This window comes from Ostrea edulis, chromosome 3, assembly GCF_947568905.1.
Source record: "Ostrea edulis chromosome 3, xbOstEdul1.1, whole genome shotgun sequence".
NCBI classification, from domain to species: domain Eukaryota; kingdom Metazoa; phylum Mollusca; class Bivalvia; order Ostreida; family Ostreidae; genus Ostrea; species Ostrea edulis.
In genome coordinates, this window is record NC_079166.1 from 38,939,526 (window position 1) to 38,954,007 (window position 14,482).

Sequence of the window (14,482 nt, forward strand, 5' to 3'; positions counted from 1 at the left end):
CTCAAAATCACATGGTCTCTCACCTCTGGTCGGCGCGGGTTTGAATCCCGCTCGCGCCGGTAAGTGAGAAAGTTTCCCAGTTTACATTCGGAAGGTCGTTGGAGACCACAGGTACATTGTATCTGGGTTCTCTCTTCCACCAATAAAAAAAATGGGTGTCACTAGATAACTGAAAAATTGTTGAGTGTGGCGAAAACATCAATCAATCCACGCTTTTATTTTTTTGGCATTATTCAGTTCTTCTTGAGGTTTAGTTTAAACATAAAATAATTTGAAAAAATGTAATGGTAATATTGTTGATATTATAAAGGTTGAGAAAGAAATGATAATGATCCATTTTAAAATGATTGTTCATGTCCGATGAGGTGATTTGTTCCTTTTTGATAATCAACAAGTATATACTAGTGGAAAAAAGAAACGCAAGTTTATTTTCAATAGTTATTATTTTACAGTTTTCATTGATGATTAGTTCGTTGTTTGGGTTTCTCAATTATTTCATCATTACGGAATACATTTTGATGATAATTGTCCGATCACGGACGGTGTTTGCATGAATAGCGTGAAAACAAGGGTACCCTATACTGTTTCCCGATCCAAATCAGTAGCATGTGTGCCGACCCCTGGCTTCAGTCGCTGCTCTTACTCTCCTTAACATTGACCCGATCAAGGTGTTTATTGTCCTTTGAGGGATATTATTCCACTCCTGAATAAGGGCCTGTGTGAGTTGAGCGACATTATATGGTACATTGACACGCTTCCTAACCCTCTTGTCCAGCTCGTCCCACAAATGCTCGATTGAGGACAAATCTGGATTGTATGGTGGCCAATCAAGAACTGGGACATTGTTTTGAGCCAGAAAGTTCACGTCAAATCCTTGCAACACGGGGCCTCGCGTTGTCCTGCTGTAATGTAAGGTTACGCTGATGGATAAGAGAAAGGACTTATCATCTCAAAGCTGATCTGGATATGTTACTGCTTTAAGATTGCCATGAATAAGCACGAGAGGTGTTTTCATGCCTAGAGATATCCCTGCCCATACCATAACAGACCCTTCCCGGAATATGTCGCTTTCCATTACACAAGCATCAGCGTATCGCTCACCATGACATCAATAGACACGTCGTCCATCTGACCTGTAAAGCACGTGAAGTGAGACTCGTCAGTGAACAACACATATCTCCAATGGGCCAAACGAAACCGATTAGGTGCATGTGCAAACAGCCATTGCATTCGATATGTGTGTCGCCTGTGTGTAAGTGATGGACCAACATAGAGACATCATAGCCTTAGTTCAAATGAAGGGTCATGCCCCCTTAAAAGGAGAGATAATCACAAAAATCCTTAAATAGGGTGGGGTCATTTAAAAATCTTCTTCTCAAGAACCACTGGGCCAGGAGGGCTGAAATTTACAAGAAAGCTTTCTGACATAGTGCAGATACAAGTTTGTTAAAACCATGACCTCCGGAAGAATGCTGGGCCACAATAGGGGATAAAAAATTTACATGCGAATGTATAGGTAAAATCTTTGAAATCTTCACAAGAACCACTGGGCCAGGAAAGTACAAATTTACATGAAAGCTTTCGGACATTTTGCAGATTCAAGTTTTCATGGCTCTCGGGTCGGGTGGGGCCACAATAGGGGATCTAACTTTTTCATACAAATGTATTGGGAAATTCTATAAAAATCTTCTTCTCAACAACCACTGAGCTAGGAAAGTACAAATTTACATGAAAGCTTCCTGACATAGTGTAGATTCATTTTTGTAAAAGTCAAGAACCACGGGGGTAGGTTGGGGTCACAATAGGGATTAAAGTTTTACATGTGAATATGTAGGGGAAAATCTTTAAATATGGGCAAAGGTGTTTTAGGTGAGCAATATGGGCCTCTTCTTGAATGTACATACTAGCCGACTATATGAGTGCCAACAACCTGCTTCCATCTAAAATGGGTTACAGATGTGCGAGAGACGTATGTAATGTCTTGCTGTTTCCCTGTGGTCCTGAGATGCCCAACTAAACGGGATATTGTTTTCTCACATTATCACCAATATGAGATCGACTTAACCCATGTGAGACAGCCATGTGAGATTTTTCTGTCTCGCACTGCTGCAACGTCATTTGATTGTGACGTCATATATTTTCTATGATTTACGTTACATGGTGAATATTTATGTTACACGGTGAAGTAAAAATATTTTGCATTGTTATCTTTAAATTTTAATGTATATAGCTTTCTGGTGGACAACCTTGGGTTTTGTAGTTTACACTTACTGTGTAAACCATTTTCGGGTATGCTCTTTCTGCCTATCTAATTAGTTTTTGCATCAAAGTTCAAATGAGGATTTCGATAATTTAGAATTTTCTCAAAGCTCATAAATTTATGCTCTAAAGTGTAGGTAAAATGTGAGAAAAATAATCCTTCATGATTTACTCGTGTGGGATAGGGAAATTCCACCTCTGGAACAAGATTCGCTGTCAACTCGACAAAGCCTTGTCCTAGACTGCGAATCTTGTCCCCTCGGTGGAATTTCCCTATCCCACACTCTTACTAATGAAGGATTCTATTAGTCTCATGTACACCATATTGCCAGGCTACATGACGTTGCGAATGCCCCTGCATTATCAGAGCAATGTACGTCCTATCAACTTCATTCAATCGCGGCAATTCGCTCTACAATCACTTCGAAAAGAAATGTTGTGTAGCGGATTTGTACTGTTCCAATGTTTTTTGGTTGTTTTTTTTTTATAATTTTTTGTATTTACAAAATTTTTACTTCACACATACACTGTTGCATACAAATGGGAGGTAGGTTACATGGATATTTTCACAACATATTAAATTCATTTTAAAATACAACTCAATAATATTAACTCTAATACTGTCTACATTTCATATTTACCTTATTCTTTTATGTAAGTATATGTATAATGTAAAAATCTTTTTCAGGAGAGAGAGAGAGAGAGAGAGAGAGAGAGAGAGAGAGAGAGGGTACATAAATATTATTTTCTTGGTAACAGATTTTGATGAGTATAATAGATCTAGATATATCTATTGATCAAACACAAAAAACAAGCACAAACCTATTTGATGAAAAAGTACATATAGCCCTAATTACTAACATATATTGTCACATATTCTCTGCCAGTGAGTTTCATATTCATCATATTTACAGTTTCGTAGCAGCAAGTACTTCTCAACCACTATTCTGTCCGTAACTATTTTTCTAATCGCAGATATATGTACTTGCGGACTCTTTTGATATTTACAAGAAAAAATATATTGCTTTACTATCAGCAAAATCAAGTTTTGAACTTTATACATATGTCTATTACAGTATTTACCAAATAGTACAATGAGCTTGTCAAAATTTACAGGGATATGAAACTGTTCTAAAATCCATTGTTCAACATCACACCATAGCTCCTTTATTTGTATGCAATCAAAAAAGAGATGTTCTAATGTTTCGATATGAACACCACAAAAGCTGCACATTGGAGTCTTTAATTTTCAGTTGAAATAAATATTTGTTAGTAGGAAGTATTCTATGGAGTATCTCAAATTGCAGCCAATGCAATTTTGACCCTTGTGTAGCTTTGAAGGGAAGTTCAAAAATCTTATTCCAATTACTTTCAACAAAATTGTACTCATTTTCTTTCCATTTTTTTTACAGAAGTAATTGTCTCTTTTTGTGTGCAAAAGAATATTGTATATATCTTTACATCCTTTACTGTTTTTATAGAAGAACATGATAGATTTTGGGAGGGTTGGTCCTATTAATTTTTTTCCAAAGTAATTAGGAAACTCGGCTAATACTGCGTTTTTAAGTCCAGCATATTCAACAAAGTTAGTTTTTATACCCCCCGAACGAAGTTCTGGGGGGTATATAGGAATCACTCTGTCTGTCCGTCCGTCCATCTGTCCGTCTGTCTGTCTGTCTCCAGATTCGTGTCCGGGCCATAACTTCTTTGACATAGGCATACCATATTTGACACATGAGTGTATCACCATGAGACGATGTGTCATGTACCTTCATGACCTCCATATGACCTTGACCTCAAGGTCAAAATTAAAGGTTTTTACAATGGATTTGTGTCAGGGCCGTGACTTCTTTGTTCTTTGACATAGGCATACCATATTTGACAGATGAGTGTATCACCATGAGATGATGTGTCAAGTACCTTCATGACCTCTATATGACCTTGAACTTTAACCTCAAGGTCAAAATTGTTTATAGGGTTTTGACATAGTCATACCATAAGACATGGGTGTATCACCATGAGACTATGTGTCATGTACATTCATGACCCCTTTATGACCTTGACTTTTGATCTCAAGGTCAAAATGATAGGTTTATGCCATGGATTTGTGTTCGGACTATGTCTTCCATTTTCTTCTACAAAGGCATACCATATTTTTACACTCAGGAAAGAGGTTATTTATACCTATTAACAACACCCTTTGGGAGATTGGGGTAAGCGGGGGGTATTCTTAGTGAGCATTGCTCACAGTACATCTTGTTATGTTTAACTTAAGCATATCTTGTAATCTTAAGAAATTTCCATCACTATCAAGAAGATCTTTGATGAAAACAAATCCTGCATTGTAATAATGTTTCAGGAAGATGGATGTATTATCTATCTTTACTTTGGGATTACACTATATGTGTTCATTTAGAATATAAGAGTCAATCTGACTGTTGATATTGATTATTTTTACCCAGCTTAAGAAAACATCTTTCCAAAACACATTATTTATTCTTTTTGATATATTTGAAATGAAGTCAGACCCTTTTTGCAGTAGCTCTGATACTTTCATTTGAAGAGTTGACTCTAGAAGTTTTATCCATTTGGAGTCAGCATGAAATAATCTTCTAATCCATGATGATTTTAAGGCCACTGTGAACTCAGTATAATCAGTCATTTTTAAACCTCCAAATCTATAATCTTGGACAACCGTGTTTTTCTTAATTTTATGTGTACTACCTCCCCAAAGAAATTGATACAGCTCAATCTCAATTTTTTTTTAAGTATTCCTGCCCAGGGTTGGGTAGGGTTAGTACTAAATGGTTAAGTTTAGGGATAAGTAATGATTTAATAATTGATAATCTGCCAAGTGGTGTTAGTTTCCTTCTTTTCCACTGATCTATTAATTTTTTAATGGTCGATAGCTTTAGAATGTAGTTATTATCATTCATTTCCCAGAGGTTTACAGAGAATTTAATTCCTAGCATTTCAAAGCTTGTATTGTTCCAGTTTAATTTCCATCTAGAGTGGTGAAATACATCTTTTGAAAAAATGTTGCTCCCTATCCACACCATGTTTGTTTTTGAAAAGTTTATTTTTAATCCAGAAATGTTTGCAAAAAAAATCCATGGATTCCGGTGACCCATCTGAAATTATAGAGGTGTCGTCAGCATATTGGGATAGTTTATATTCTTCACCTTCAATTACAATACCTTTAATATCTTTATTATTTCTTATTAAGATTCCCAATATTTCTGCGCATAATATTACTGTTCCAATGTTGTTGAATGATTTGCCAGCACATATTGTGGAGGAGTACACCGTTTGCATGCTCCTATGAAAAATCTACTGAAAGCATGCAGTGTCAAATGGGGTCACAGTCGGCTGGATTTTAACTGATTAAAAAGAACATTTTCACAGTAAACAGAAGTAGCTCAGTGTCGAATTCAATTGAATTTTGTTCCCATGTGTAAAAATTATATTACTAAATCCGAACTTACATTTTTATGCCCCGAGATCGAAGATCGGGGGCATATTGTTTTTGTCCTATCTGTCATTCTGTCATTCCGTCATTCTGTCTGAAACTTTAACCTTACTAATAACTTTTGAACAGTAAGAGGTAGAGCTTTGATATTTCACATGAGTATTCCTTGTGATAAGACCTTTCCGTGGGTACCAACATTTGTGACCCTGTAACCTTGACCTTGGAGTTTGACCTACTTTTTGAAAACTTTAACCTTGCTTATAACTTTTGAACAGTAAGTGGTAGAGCTTTGATATTTCACTTGAGTGTTCCTTGTGACAAGACCTTTCTGTTGGTACTAAACCTTTTAACCTTGACCTACTTTTAATCTTTTTTTGGGGGGGTCTTAACTTCTAAATGGTAAATATTAGAGCTTTCATATTGTACATGAGCATTTCTTGTGACAAGATCTTTCTACTGGTACAGTGAGGCTGCCTATATAGAGTCATCTCCATTACCGAATCACATTAAAGTATTAGTTCCATATTTTCCTGATTCGAAGTCCAATACATAGTATAAAGTATCCTGTCATAAAGAGTTATTCTTGCTAACATCAATTATCATTAAAAAATTATTTTCAACTTGTTCATTGTCATAATTTCACGTAAAACAACATCAAGCATTGTCGTGACGTAGATTAGAAACACCGTGTGAAGCAGACAATTTTCACTTTTCCATCAAATTTTGCCGGGAACGATACAATGCAGGTAAGTAAAATTGTTACAGATGTTTGGTAGAAATACTCATCTAAAACCTATAAAAACATCATCTTGTTGGGAAATCAGATTATAATTATATTAGCCATAAAGTTGCAGGTCGCTAGGTTTCCTATATCGAATCACTGCTACTGGCGGTAGTGAAATATTTTGAGTGAAAGGGATCTTGTCAAAATTTATTTTTCAAATTCGATTTCCGTATATTTAGTTGAAATAAAAAAGAAACACAAGTTAAAACATGCTATCTCAATCATTTGTCTTTCAACATTACATAATTATTTGGATTTTCAGATATGCCCCCCCCCCCAAAAAAAAACTGAAAACTAAAAATGGTGGAAATACACCTACTCAAAAATCAGCAGCAAACATTGCTAGGAAATATAAAGCATGTGGAAAGAGAATGTCTCCAAAGAGAAGAGAGAGAGTCCGAAGAGCATTATATAATGCAAGTACAAATGAACAGTCAATCAAGAAAGTGGTGTAGGAATTCCTCTATTCATTTCTATACCAACCGGTCACATTGGACAATAGGTAAAGGTAATCCTTCAGAATCAGTATGATTTACTGAATAGGACAGAATGAGAAGCTTTGGATTCATTAATTATAACAGTTGAATGCACACAGAATGTTTATCTCATGTAATTGATGTGAATGAAAACTTAAGTGTGTGCCCAAAAAATTACAGGATTTAACTGGATGTTCATTTTTGTGATTTTATACTCCACTAGTGTACATCTGCACGTAAATAACAAGGAACCGACAACGACAATACATGTATATATTATAATGTGTAAATTGCCAAACTTTATACTGTAAGTGAGACTACCGTAACATATAATGTGTTTTACTATAACAAATCTTCTATATAATATACACCCTATCCTACTACTCTTTTACATTTCAAATTTACCTCAAGTTTTTTTTCTTTTTTTTTTTTTTTTAGCCTGCTGTGGATGGTGAAATCGAGCATGTTGAGCAATCCAGCAGTTTAGCTTCTACGAAAATTATCATTGACAAATGTGTTTTGAAAGGCTATCATGTGTTTAAAATTCGTCCCCCATATACCCCTCCTCCAACTCGATTAATTGTTGACAGAGAATATTCAAACATAAAAGACAGCAATGCTTGTTTGGTGTGGCTTCCACCATTAAATAATTTCCCCCCAATTATTCATAATGACATTACAGATAAAAAAAACGTCAGCTGAAAGTTAGTGACATAGTTGGGCTACCTATTAGACATGTACCAAAATGCCTATCTGCACATTTTCGTAGCATTTTGGATAATGGCAGTGAAATATTTGCCGAGGTGACAGGACAGCCAGTAGCAAGTTTTCCTCCATGGCCCGAGCCAAATGAGGAAGGGGGCGGTGTTGTGCTTCCCTGCAAATACATACTTGAAAATGTGAATGCTTTAACTTTATTTTATAAATTGAAGACAATTTTGTCACAATTAAAAGAGGGGGATTCGATGAAATTGTATACTTTATAGATGATAAACAGCCTCTCAACTTGACTTATAGATATGTCAGGTTTTTTTTGTACAATGCAAGGTGAAGATAACGAACAGTGATCAATCTCATAACTCCTATAAGCAATATGAAGGAACATATATCGAGCGACAAGTATCCTCGGGGACAGACTGTCCACCAGCAGAGATACAAACTCGATGTTTAAATGCAAGGTGAATATAACGAACAGTGATCAATCTCGTACATAAATTATCTATTCTATTTCTCGATATTATTCAGGGAGCTCACTAATTTTGGGGATGGGGTCCTTTTAGAATGAGAAATTTATTGAATTATTTGTTTAGATTGAAGAACGTTTAATTAACATACAATCACCCAGGTTTTTGTTTTAATAGCAGAGGACTTTTTCTGTGTTTTTGACAGTAGGTTATCATTTGAGAAATATATTTGGCAACATTGTCTCAAAATTTTGGAATTGTTTGCAAATTTTCTCCTATGAAAGGGGTCCTTTTAAATGGGATTCAATTTAAAAGAATTGACAGCTGGGCTAGCCCAGTATAGGCTATATGTAAATTTGCATTTCTTGAATAAATGTTTAAGGTGAATTAGACTGACTTTAAAGTAATTAAATTTTACAAACACACACTGGGTAATTGTGATTTATTAAACCTTTTATGGATATATGGTAATTTTTTAAAATTGTCATGTAGCCCGTTTTCGTTTTCAGCTGCATTACCCGATATTCCTTTTTAAATTTCCATATATTGACGGGTGAAATATTGAATAATTCATGTTAAGGTCACATAAAAGAATATTTATGTCATCATTTCTTTCTTCGTGTTTATTTCGACATAAAACTGCATGTTGACATTGTCCCTAACAAATATGCTCATCTGTAAATCACGTGATTCGGTAATGGAGAAAATGATCCGGTACAGGCGACTACTGTGCTCATTAACAAACAACAATAATTCCTATTTATTAAGTGCTTATTGAGAAATGATATATACAATAGTTTAAGTTATATATGGTACCACTATTCATGTTATATATTAGATTTAACTCGACCTCAGATATGAACTATCGACGCTAAACCATAAAGTGATCCGTTATAGGCAACCTCTCTGTACCAAGATATTTGTCCTTGTGACCTTGGCCATCTTCGGAATTGGCCATTATCGGGGGCATTTGTGTTTCACAAACACATCTTGTTTTCTGCTAATATACAAAAACAAATTATTGAGTAAATCAAAACTTTCATTTTACTTATAATTAGCTTGACTTTCAAATGTATTTGGATTATACACAAATAAATGGTGGTTTTTTTTTTCAACTTCAGAAATCAAAAAAAGGAAGATGCAAAAATTGTATGGTCATGGAATGTTGATTATTCAACATACCTAATCATTGATTCATTGCTCTTTTTTAAATTCATTCAAACTGAAAATGAAATGGACCGTAGGACGTGTCTGTTTCACTACTTGCATATTCAGTCTGAGTGTCGTTAATTTCAAATACATGTATATATCGTCGACTGACCAGTTTCGGTGACCTTAGTGATAAGCCGCGATTTTCTCATTAATCACTTGGATTAAATAAATAAATAATACACCTACCTTTAAAATAATTAAATTTCTTTATTTTCATCCAAAAATTCCAACTCTATCAGTACGTTAATTGAATATATTTTCGTAACAAAAATCATGTCACTTTGTGCTCTTTAAAACTGTGAGGTCGCCTATTTCGGTGACCATTGTTAATATAGGTTTACCAAAACTTTGTAACTGTTAAAACGTACATACAGGAGGAATGTGCAACTAAACGTCGAGGAATACAATAACATACATATAGTGACGAATTCTAGACTTTTGTTATACTTTATATTAATTTGAAGGTTTGCTGGAAAAAGTAATAAGTAAATGGGCTTATTTTTGGGGTACTTGTGTTGATTTTTTGCTTACTCTCCTTCTAGTAGTTCATTTTCGGGAGGAAATTGAAGACGTACTTTATATATGTTTGCAAACACAACGGCGAAATTGATGACGCAATCTACACCTGGAAATGACAACGCTCAAACGTAAACTAAAAGTCACTGATTCTGGTCAGTCACCGAAATAGGGCAGTTGACGATACATGTGCAATTTGTATATTCCAGGACCCTTCTCAAAGACAGATATCAAATAAATATTTACATTTTTATATACATTTATGACAGCAGAAAAAAGTGATAATAAAAACTAGGAAAATTTTCGCAAGAACTTATGGGCGATTTCTCAAGAACCTATGTGCCAGAAAAGTTGAAATTTACATTAAAGCTTCCAAACATAGTACATATTCAAGTTTGCTAAAATCATGGCACCAGGATGTAGGGTAGGATCACAATTGGGGATCAAAGTTTTACATACTGATATGTAGGGAAATCTTTAAATATCTTCATCTCAAGAATCACTGGACCAGAAAAGTAAAAATTCACATGAAGGCTTCCTGACATAGAGTAGATTCAAGTTTGTTCAAATCATGGTAGCCGGGCGTAGGGTGGTGCCACAATAGGGGATGTCGATGATATAGGGGAGTATTATATACCACTCAAAATTTGATAAGGATCATAGATATTTTTCTGTTTAAAAAATTAAGGTAGGTAAATACTATTAGAAATTTCTGTCAATCAAATTTTTTTTCATTTAAATAACTTTAACAACTCATAAACTAACTAAAACACCCATATTAGACATACCTTTGCGGGTTTATTTTTATACTATGTGCTACAGAGCACATATACCCCCAAATGGAAAAGCCAAATTTTAACACAAGAATGCATGATCTCATGTTTTATTAAAAATATGCACCAAAGCACATCATATTAAGCTATAATATATAAAAACCAATAGCTATTCATTTACTGAGAGAATTTTTAAAGATATTCAATTGAAAACATACACAATTGCTGTTTAATCTGCTCACATCCTTCAGAAAAAAATCACAGAATATCGCAATTTTGAAAAATCTCAAAATCTAAATTGTTTACATGCCAGTTTTTTTTTAAAAATATGTAGCATTATATCTAAGGTTAACAAAAAAAAACATATTTTACCATAGTTGACCAGAGATATTTCGCAAAATTGTCTCTTAAGTACGTAAACCCCCATTTTTAAATTTAAGTTTTACAATTATTCTTTGCACACTTTGAAAATAGTAAATTGTAACAGCAAATACAGTCTTAAAATCAAGATTAACAGAATATGACAATATATATATATGTAAAACATACTGAAAATTGTGTCCTACCAAACAATTAGAACACAAGAAGGGGGGGGGCTCCCCCACCCCTTCCCTTTTCTCACAATTTTTTATGTGTGTGTGTTATTCTTTTTTTGTTTGGCTATCAATCATATCATACATAAAAATACCTACATGTTATCTCATACTTATAGAAAAAATAAATATAGTGTAACATATGTGTAGATTCTAGTAACTACAGCTCATGTACAAATAATTTTGTTTCTTGAAAGTACTTGTGAAGAAGAGTTCAAATATTCAACAGCTTTGCTGATGATTTTCTGGGTTTCTTTGAACCAAACACAAACTCACTAAAAACAGTTTGAATTCTACTGTGAGGGTCACGCTTATGTATGATTTTTAACTTTTTAAGATTGCAAGCTATGAGCCTTATAGAGATCAATGTAGATATTACATTGTTTTGTACCATTGGAACTAGTGCGGACTTGATACTATAATAATTCATGGTAAATATCTAAAGATTCACATTTGAATGCTAAATTTGACTCGTACAGTTTTCGTAAACTACAAACATCGGACAAAGAAGTTATAACTGGAACTTTCTAGTCGGTGTTTAAAATTTAAAACCGGATACGTAAAAGCACGGACTTTCCTTAATAACTGCATAACTGGCAATATTGTATCAAAGTGAAATCAAAAACGTCTTCAACAAACTTGCACGTGTATTTCATGCCATGGGAAATGCGTTTCTCATCACAGTTTATGCTTTTGCTACCATTGCACGATTTTCACTCAGGCATCGGTGTCTGATTCTTTCTAAATTTTCAAACTCACTTGAGTGTTTACACTACGTTTATCAACACAATGCTCCCTCAACGTGTAAGGCGTCGCCTGACGACAGAGCAACTGGGCAGATGTATTGGAATGCTTGACGCTGGCTATTCACAAAGTGACGTTGCAAATGCACTAAACGTCAGTCAGGGCGTTGTAAAGAGGGCCTGGAACCGACAGCAAACTTTTGGTACAGTAGCACACCGACATGGGGGTGGTCGTCAGAGGTAGACAATCCAACGCCAAGACCATTTTGTGGCTCTTCAGGCACGACGCCATCCCTTCTGGACAGCAACCAGCCTACATAACGACCTCCTGAACGCCTCGGGGGTGAATGTGTCCACTCAGACGATACGGAATCAGCTTCACAATGTAGGTTTCAACTCGAGAAGGGCATGTGTTTGAGTCCCTATGGCTGTTCGACACCGGCGGGAGCGATTGGACTGGGCTGAAGATCATGTCACTTGGACACAGAACGATTGGGTTCAAGTTCTGTTCACCGATGAGTCCAGGTATTGTTTGGGCTTTACAGACAGGAGGCACCGAGTGTGGCGACGACAACGTGAACGTTTCCATGATGCCAACTCATTGAACATGACCGTTATGGTGGTGGTTCCATCATGGTATGGGGTGGAATCAGCAGGGATGGAAGAACAGATCTTCATGTCCTGGAGAGAGGGACAATGACGGGGGTGCGGTACCGGGATGAGATCCTCGATGTTTACGTCAGACCCTACACTGGTGCTGTTGGCCCTGAGTTCATTCTGATGGATGATAACGCCCGTCCTCGTCGCGCCAGGGTGGTGGAGCAGTACCTTCAGCAGGAGACAATTGTCCGTATGGACTGGCCAGCGCGCTCACCGGACTTGAACCCGATTGAGCATGTATTGAACATGCTGCAGGTTGCCCTTTCACGCCGTAGAGCACAACCCACGACTTTGGCAGAGCTCGGAAACGCCCTCGTGGAAGAGTGGAACAACCTTCCCATTGGAAACATCCGGGTGCTTACTGACAGCATGGCTCGACGTTGTCAACCCGTCATTGATGCAAGGAAAGGCCATACCCGGTATTGACACTTCATCGACTAAGTGTAATGATGGACTATCCCCCCAAAAAACTGTGTAATTCTTTCTCTGGTTCGCTGTTAACTTTTTGTAATGAAATGCCTTTTGGTGTTGCTATCAGATTTCAAGAATTCCGTGTTGATAAAAGTTCATGCCGTTCATGAATTTTCATTCAAAACCTGAGTAAACACGTTTCTGAGTCAAATTTATGTCTTTTGTTATGTTAGTGGTAAATTACACACATATAACCTAGTGATCCTTATCAAATTTTGAGTAGTATATTATGATGCATAGGGTACATCCATCAGGTCTTGTTGCGGCGTGGCAGACGGAACATTGTGTTGGTGAAGGTCAGGTCGTGAGGAGGAGGAGTCTGTTGCATTTGCCCACTCTATGTTCCGAATACTCTAATTCATGCTTGGTGGTCGGTTTGAACGCATGCGTTAAAATCACTGAGAATGATGAGTTTATCAGACTGTAGAACACATGACACAAAAGAGTTGAGCTCCTCGTAGAACATGCCCTTGGTTTCCTAAGGGTTCATCACTGTTGGAGTATAAGCACTGATCAGAGTGGCATTCGATTTGTGTCTGAGGAGGAGCTGCACCTTCGGGAATGCTTGTGAGCTTCTGGACATGCTTTGTTTTGATGGTGAAACCTACTCCTACCTCACATCGCTTCTCACTACTGCGCCGGTGTAGTCACTACCAGTCTAAGTAAGTTGGCCTTTCCCTGCTAAGCGTGTTTCACTAAGATATCAATCCAGTAGCGGGCCTTGCCACTAGTGCAGTCCATTTGGTGTTGTTAAGTAGCGTTCTAATGTTCCATGACATGTTCCTTTGCCTTCTTTCCTGTTTCAACCGCTAAAGAGGGATCCCTGCTAGCCGCTGTATGCTGACTAGAGTGAGGCAAGACAGGGTATTTTAGGGCACATTTTCTAGCCCTGTCCGCAGGCTAGGAGCTTGCAAGCAGAGCGATCCTAAAGAGGACTGTTCGATCACTCAGGAGGTTGCCGGGCTCCACTGCTGCCTTGGTCCAGTAAAAAGTGACCACTTGTCCTGAGCCGTCTGTGGTCAGGGTCACAACTACTGCTCCCAGTGTATCCTCACCTACTGCTTCGTCGCTTCCCCTTCACCACAGGACTTGATAAGATGACAGGATGTGATGTCATGACTTGGATTACAGTGAGGGAGACTTGCACAGGACCAGCCTCACTCTCTCGTCCTAATGCGCCTGATCCAGTGGCAAGACAAAGTCAAGACGGCTGAGGATGGACCAGCATGCAGGAGTTGCCGGATTGTGACAAGTATGCCAGTCAACTGCCTTACGGTCCCCACTCCAGATTTTCTTTCGGGGTTTACTCCCTTAGCCTTCTTCTCTCCTGATATTCCCATAA

At 36.9% G+C, this 14,482-nt stretch overlaps 1 pseudogene; it reads right to left on the minus strand.

Moving 5' to 3' along the window:
* Positions 1 to 1,074: 1,074 nt before the first annotated feature.
* On the minus strand, positions 1,075 to 14,480 carry LOC130053549 (uncharacterized; annotated as a pseudogene).
* Between the last annotated feature and the right edge of the window lie 2 nt (positions 14,481 to 14,482).